We start from the raw sequence: 7,705 nt of genomic DNA, 5'->3' as shown, positions 1-7,705 counted from the left end.
AGACCTGGAAGAAGCTCCTGGCTTCTGGTTTCTGCCTGGTCCAGCTCCAGCCCTTGGGAGTCATTTGGAGAGTGAACCAGCGTATGGAAGACCCCTCTCTCTGCCCCCTCCCCAACTCTTTCAAATAAATCTTTAAAAAGATAAGCTCTTCTGCTTTAGCCAGTTTTTGTTTCGGTGGACATTAGGACATTCCACCCCAAACAGCAGGAGCGTTTTCCCCTTATATGAAATAAACACAGCACCGCGATGCTGGACTCCCACCGCTGAACATAAACCTGGTTCCAGAATCAAGCGGGAGGCAATTCAAGTGGCAAATAAGTTGGCAACACTTAACCCAAACACCCTTCGAGTGGGCAGATCAGACCCACGGCTCCGGGGGCGCGGCCCGGGCCCACGCCCTCGTTTGGCCGCAGGTGGGAGTCTGTCCCACGCTCCACCTGACGGGTGGCACAGGGCTGCTCCATCCGGTAGCCCAGGGGCTTGCGGCTGCGCCGGGGCCCCGAAGGGCAGTTTTTCGGCGGTAACTCGCCTGGCAAAGGCACCTGCCTTGCCGGCTTCTCCCCCTCCACCGTCTCCCCTAATGCACGCCGCAGTCACGCAAGCCACCGAGGAACACCGGCCACGTCTCCCAAGGCGTTTGGAAGGTACAAGCGCTGCTTCCAGAGCCCGGGAGAAGTCCTGGCCCCCGCGCCGCAGCCAGGCCTTCTGCTTCGCAGGCCTCGCAGTCCCCAACCCCGGCCGCGAGCCGCCTCGTCCGGCTGCCCACGCCTCCTCCCGCGGCCCTGCCGGCGTCGCGGAGCGGCAGCGTCCGGGATGGGGCGTCCGTGCGTGATGACGTACGTGCGCACGGAGACGTGGGGACGCAGGCGGGCCGTAGAGAGCGTGAGTGTCTGCGTCTGTTTGGCCGCGTTTGTGTCGTCTTTTCGCGCTTCCAGGTGTGGGCGCCGGCGGCTGGGCTGCGGGGCTGTCGGGGGGCTGTCGGCGCCTCCTGGGGTCCCGGGCCCGGGCAGGGGTGGGGGCGCGGCCGCCCCGTTTCTGGGCGCTAGCGCGGGTCTGGGAGCCGCGAGGGCGTTTCCGGAGGACCCGGGTGGTCCTCGCCCGGCCTCTGCTTCACCCCAGAGGTGGTGGGAGGCGCCCGCGCCTGGGGTCGGCGCTGGGGCCGCTGTGAAGGCTTGCTGCGGAAAGCAGAAGTTTTAAAGGCGCGTTGCGCACTCGCGGTTTCAGGCGCTCGCGGGACAGTAACTTCGCTCCCTGTGACCCGGTGCGTGGCGGTTTTCCCCTTACAGGGGGTCAGGAAGTCCACCCAACAGCATTTAACCCTTTCTGCGCAGCCTTAAAAGCCTCTGGATAGAATTTTTCCAAAACACGAATCGTATGAGTGGTTTTCCCCCAAGTCTTGACGATTTAGGGTTACTCCAAAAATGAATTATTGCAAAGCTATAATTTCGTTAGCAAAGTGTGTGGGTCCTTTCAGTATAGTCGATGACACCCAGACCCCCACCCCCACTTTTGTTTTAGTTCTTTGAAATTGCTATTTAAAAAAATATATATTTGGCTGATTTCGCAAATGTATATGTGTTTTAGTTTGATTCTAATAAACTTTAAAGGCTTCTAGTTTACTGTTGACTGGCATGGTTTGGGAAAGCAATGCATTGATTCTTAAGTTGTCCTCGAACTAGTAGCCATCAGCATCATCTGGGAACTTGTTGGAAATGCAGATTTTTGAGTCTCACGCCAGACCTGGTGAATTGGAAATCTGTGTTAGACGGATGCCAATGCAGTTAGTCCCAGAGCAGCTATGCGCTTCAGTTTGAGAACTATTGGCCTAGTGCTAAAAAACACCCATTGAGGTGTCACAGATAATGGAATTTGCAAGGAAGTACTTTTAGTTGTAGAACCATGGACAAGTTACTTAAATGTTACTTCATAGGTCTAAGTAGTATTCCATGTAGAAGTGCAGGACAAGTTTTTAACACTAGCTCACATAGAAACAAAGATCAGATACTATTAAATAACTTGTTACTACTGCCTGAAGTAAGGACATAGATTGCACTGGAAGCATTCCTTATTGGGTTAGGGTTGTTGTGCATGGATATTTTGACCACTACTTTGAGGGCATTTTATCTTTTGACTTCTGGATTCTCAGAAAGGTGGTCGGATGCAGGATATCCAATTAAAATTTACAACAGTAGGCCGGATACCAGTGCCATTGTGGCTGTAGTATTTTTAGGAATAGCATCGGTGATGGTTTAAAGAGTGTTTTTATTCCTTTGGGCTTCTGGTTTCTTCATCTTAGTTATACCCCTTCTGATGCAGAATCGGGTAAAGACCAGAAGTAAGCACTTGCCTTAGATTAAGAAGAATTACGGAACAGTGCCGTGCAAGCCCAGGCTGAAGATGTTTTTGTTCTTATCTTTGTTTCCCATATGTGACACAGCTCCATGACAGCAAAGCAGGCTTCCTGTCTACTCTCAAAACTTTCATTTGCGGGGAGCATTATGGGAGTTAAGTCAGACTGCTCTCAACTTGTAGTTTTCTGAGCTTGTCAGATATAGTGTTATCTTACAACTTTTCCTTTCCCTTTTCTGGCTGGGCTGGGAGGACGCTGTTGGAGGAGAAAGAAATTCTCAGGGTTTAAAAGCAGCTGCTGTGAAAGCCTAGGCTCATGGCAGTGTTGAGAAGGGTCAGTGCCTAACCGTGGCCTATGCAGCATTGTCATTTTCATGGACCACGGTGCTCCCCAGGCCATGCCGTGGCTCCCGGATATTGTGGGTTGGAGAGTCTGCAGATGAACATTAGTCACTTTGGGCTTCAACTTCTATAAGTAGTTAGAGCTACCACCAAAGTCATACTGACCCATCATGAGATACTTGTGTTTGAAGAACACTGAATATTTTCTTGTTCTGTGTATCAGAGAGGCAGGTCTGCAACAGTGGTTTTGCATCAGGCAAACCCTGTTTTGTTTCCACTATGTACTGGTGGTGTACTTTGGATAAATTAACATCCTCCCAGTTTTAATGTCTTTTGTAAAGTAGGAGTCACACCATTGAATTAAATGCAAGATTGCATAGTCCACATATAGAGTATAAGGCTGGAGACTCAACAGATGTTCATGTTGCGTGGTGGGGGTGGGGGAAGAGTATCAACTCAAGCCTAACTGTATCCCATTCATAACTCCTAATAATTTTGGAAATGAGATAATTGTACTAACAGCATAGCTTTTCTTTTTAAGCAAAAGATGCTGAAGTGCAGAGGTAAAGCCTTCACATTATTGTGAATGAGAGAAAGCAAATGGAGAAAACAGAGACTCTGAGCAGCACCGATCTCATTTTGTGTAGGAACAACTTCCGTAAGTTGTTTAGGGAGTTTCCCAGAAGGCCAAGATCAGGCAATGACTAGTATTTCAGTATCTTCAGTTAGTTAATGGGGACCATCAGCTATAAAAGGGACACTGTGGTAGGGGAGACTTCACTGAAAATATACACCGAAAAATAAGAAAGTATTCTTAGGCCTGAACACTCATAGTTAATATTTTTCAATATGAATACTTAATGGTAGCAAAGTGAGAAAGAAGCTTTATGTTTTATTTTTTAAAAAATGATAAAAGAATCTTGTGTATCTTTATGTAGGTGTATATTGCCTAGGAATATACGAGCAAGTACTTGAAAGGATTTGTACTAGGTCATACTTTGTTTACGTGACAATGTATTGTGATATGGTGATGCGTGAAAAGAAATAGTGTATTCAGTTATGTCAGATTAGACGTGCATATATGGATATTTTTAAATAAACTTAAAAGGATAGAAGTGATTCCTTAAAAAATAGATTTCCTTAAATGCTGGTTATATTAATCAAAGCATTGGTCCTCAGGTGTTTTTAGCAGGGAGTGTCCTTAAATGAAAATCTTACCTTTAAATCTCAGGAGCTGAGAAACGTTAGAAGCTGTGCAGTTGAAGAACATAAACTCTTGATTCTGAGTTACACCTACCTAAAAGTAATATCATAAAGAATTCTGGTGAGTGGGATTTGCCAACATGTTCTAAAGACAATTCCCAGGGTTTTCTACAGTGTCAACATATGCATGGCTTTTTGTACATGGGAGTAAGTTATTACTTAAAAAAATCCGGCCCTCAGTCTGACCCATATTTTACAAAAATAGGATTCTGTGCACATTATGAGAAATCCATCTTCCTAAAAAATCCTAAGTTGTGACAGCTGTGTGACTATTAAAAGCTATTTAGTATTTTAACTGACTATTGTTTAGCATTGCAAATGACTCAGGGAAAAAGAAAAAAGGAGTCAAAGGAAATATACAGTATTACTTGTGTTTATCATCCCACGTTTTCTGTTGTATAAAAGCAGCTGGCCTGCATTTATATGGTAAAGTGTCTTTTTTAAAGACCCAATTTTTAGTTAATAGTGAGCTTTCATAGCAAAATAATTTCAAGCACTAAGCATTTGTTAGATTGTTATTAATAATGGTAGTAGTAATATTACATAGTCTTTTTCACACATTGAGAAGGGTTTCCTGGTGACAGCTGGAGTGTGGGGGAGGGGAAGTCACTTTCAATCAACCAGCTGCTCTGTGCAAAATCATGATGGTGATATGTCAAAGCCCATGGATAATTTTGGCTGTATTGAGAAAAGCAAAGGTATCAGGTTTCTGGGACACAATAGATAGTGTGCAAGAGCCCTTAGGGATCTAGATGATAGCCTACTGACAATGTGTGCATTCAGGTTTGCATGTTGGTGTTATTTACCATCTAGTTTTTTGGACACTGTTACATGCACATCATAATTACAAAGCAATCAAATCTAGTTCCTTGGGGAGGGCACAGGGATGGAGGTTCATTATGTTTTGGAGAGGAAAAGAGAATGAAAAGCAACCTTTAGTGATATGCTGCATGCTTTCATGTAACCTGCTATTTGATTTATTGTTCAACAATGACTCCAGGAGATAAGGAGAATTTTTTCCAACTATGGATTGAAAAAAGCTCAGCAGAGTTGATTGTATGATTTGCTCAAGCCACGTACTTAGAAGTGATGGCATTCGTATTTGACCCTAAGTCTTCTCACTTCTACTCTAGGAATGTTGTCATTACACCAACAGCAGTTTCTCCATGCTGTTAACTTGTTATGCATTTTTTATCCAAAGTCATGATATGGTGATAGTAATGAAATTTATATACATATTACAATGAATTCCATTTTATGTAGATAATACAGAGGGGTATGTGGGGGTGAGGTCACCTATGTATAACTTGTGTTTTTGTTTTCCCTTGGAGAAAAGTCTCTTGAGCCACATAATGAAAGAGATTTTACCACTATCTTTTGTTACAAGTACCAGCATTTTGCAATTATATATGTTGTAAAGAATCAGTTACATCTAAATTTGAACAAATGTGGAAGTAGATATTGTGTGTACTCCCATGTAGTCCATTTCTTAATGTTTACTTACTAAAGGAGAATTCCTTTTTTTTTCCCTTCAGGGCATGTTAATTTTGTATTGTAAAGGAACTTTTAGCTTTCTAAATTTCCACCTTCTAAATTTCTACATGTTCACCAAATGATGACTTATAAATAATCTCTCTTTTTTTTTTTTTTGAGAGGCAGAGAGGAGAGAGAGGGGTTGGGGGAGAGTGATATCTCATCTGCTTGTTCACTCCCCAAATATGTGTAACAAGCTCAATCACTTGAGCTGTCATGGCTACCTCCCAGAATCTGCTTTAGCAGGAAACTGGATTCAGGAGTCAGAGGCAGGACTCGAACCTAGATACTCCAATGCTGGATGCAGGCATCTTAACCACTAGCCCAAATGCTTGTCCTGGTTCCACTGATTTTGAGGATATATTTTTAAGGGTCATTTAATCTTCCTTCTAATTTCTTGCAGGAGAATAGCCACCCTATGTGTTCCTTTTCTATCTGTTTCTTTCTCTATATCCCATATACCACTTTAAAACTTTTGGCTGTTTTCTGCACACTTCATGCACCTTTATATTCAGTCCTACTACAGTTCTTCACATGGTGATGTTGCTCTTTGTGTGTTTTTGCTGCTCTTTCTAGGCTAGGGTTTCCTGAAAGGACACCACCTGTCCCATGGTAGATGCTCACATGTTTACTAAATGAAGAAGTATAGGGAGATCTAAAAATCACATGCTTAATGCTTGTTGCTAGAGTTTCACATTTATTGCTTTATTTTCTGGGCTCATACTGGAGAAATGTGATGATGTATGTTCATGAACAGTGTGTTGGCAACAGAGTGAGGGGGGGGGAATCTCACTGCAGAGAAGCTTGCAGAACGTTTTTCTTTTTGCCAACAATAAACAATTGGGATTTTAAAACCATCCTTATCATCTGATACTTATTTTTTTGTGTTAATGTGGGGTTAATACAGAGAGAACAGATCCAATGTGGTTCATAGATACAATTTTAATAATGATATTCCCTCCCTTTTTCCCCTCTTTTTTCTTTGTTGCTCCCTCCCTCTCTCCTTGTCCCCCCTCCATCTTCTACCTGGCTGCTTGCTTGCTCCCTTCCTTCCTTTTTTTTCTCTTTCTTCACTTTCATATTCCTTTCTAAATGCTACGAGCTTGAAGAAGCCTCTGATTCCATTGTTTTTCTTTTTAAATGGATGAATCAAGGTGATTCATTGTTTCTAAAGTTCTAGGCAGAAGCATTTATTTCATGATTTCATGTGTAGACTAATCTTATTTTCAATGAAGAACAGGCAGGGAGCTACAATGTGTAGAAAATCACTTCAATAATTAGAAGTTGTCTTCATAAACATTAGCTTTACACAAATAGAAGACAAATTTTAGACTAGATGGTTTTTCCTTTTGAATTAACATTCCTTATCCATTGTCCAAGTTTATACACTAAGTATATGAGTTTGAGAGGACTTTGCCTGATTTATGCAGAAGGTTGCTCATACTGCTGGCTTTAGGAAGAACAGACTATTGAAATACAGCCTATATAACCACTATTTTTGGGTTCAGCAGCTAGCTGCACTCTTTTTTTTTTTTAACTTTTATTTAATGAATATAAATTTCCAAAGTACGGCTTTATGGATTACAATGGCTTCCCCCCCATATCGTCTCTCCCACCCGCATCCCTCCCCTTTCCCACTCCTTCTCCCCTTCCATTCACATGAGGATTCATTTTCGATTCTCTTTATATACATAAGATCAGTTTAGCATACATTAAGTAAAGATTTCAACAGTTTGCTCCCACACAAACATAAAGTGAAAAATAATAGATGATTTTTTAAATGATGATGAAATCAGATCAGACCTATTGTCATGTTTAATCCCAGTGAGAGTCAAATTGGGAATTGATAATTTCTTCTTTTTTTTTTTTTTTTTTTCACAGATCAGTTTAGTGTACATTAAGTAAAGATTTCAACAGTTTGCACCCCCATAGAAACACAAAGCGAAATATACTGTTTGAGTACTCATTATAGCATTAAGTCTCAATGCACAACACATTAAGGAGAGAGATCCTACATGAGGAGTAAGTCCACAGTGACTCCTGTTGTTGACTTAACAAATTGACACTCCTGTTTATGGCATCAGTAATCTCCCTATGCTCCAGTCATGAGTTTCCAAGGCTATGGAAGCCTTTTGAGTTCACCGACTCTTATCTTGTTTAGACAAGGTCATAGTCAAAGTGGAGGTTCTCTCCTCCCTTCAGAGAAAGGTACCTCCTT

The 7,705-nt window shown here is 42.4% G+C and overlaps 1 protein-coding gene across 15 annotated transcripts in view; it reads left to right on the top strand.

The window, feature by feature from the left end:
* Positions 1-745: 745 nt before the first annotated feature.
* The window catches only part of RHBDD1 (rhomboid domain containing 1), a 224,936-nt gene continuing 217,976 nt past the window's right edge, over positions 746-7,705 (top strand). For 8 of the 15 annotated variants that reach the window (XR_016231410.1, XR_016231412.1, XR_016231411.1 and 5 more), the window contains exon 1: positions 746-882. The gene's annotated coding sequence lies outside the window, so the exon portion shown is untranslated. Of the gene's footprint in view, positions 936-7,705 lie in introns of all 15 variants that reach the window. The other 7 variants (XR_016231414.1, XR_016231413.1, XM_008259251.5 and 4 more) reach the window with 1 other exon arrangement.

Source organism: Oryctolagus cuniculus, chromosome 3 (assembly GCF_051225735.1).
Source record: "Oryctolagus cuniculus isolate XC-2025 breed Fujian yellow rabbit chromosome 3, ASM5122573v1, whole genome shotgun sequence".
NCBI lineage: Eukaryota > Metazoa > Chordata > Mammalia > Lagomorpha > Leporidae > Oryctolagus > Oryctolagus cuniculus.
Note: the sequence above shows the minus strand (reverse complement) of the source record. Positions and strands in the feature narration are given on the sequence as shown.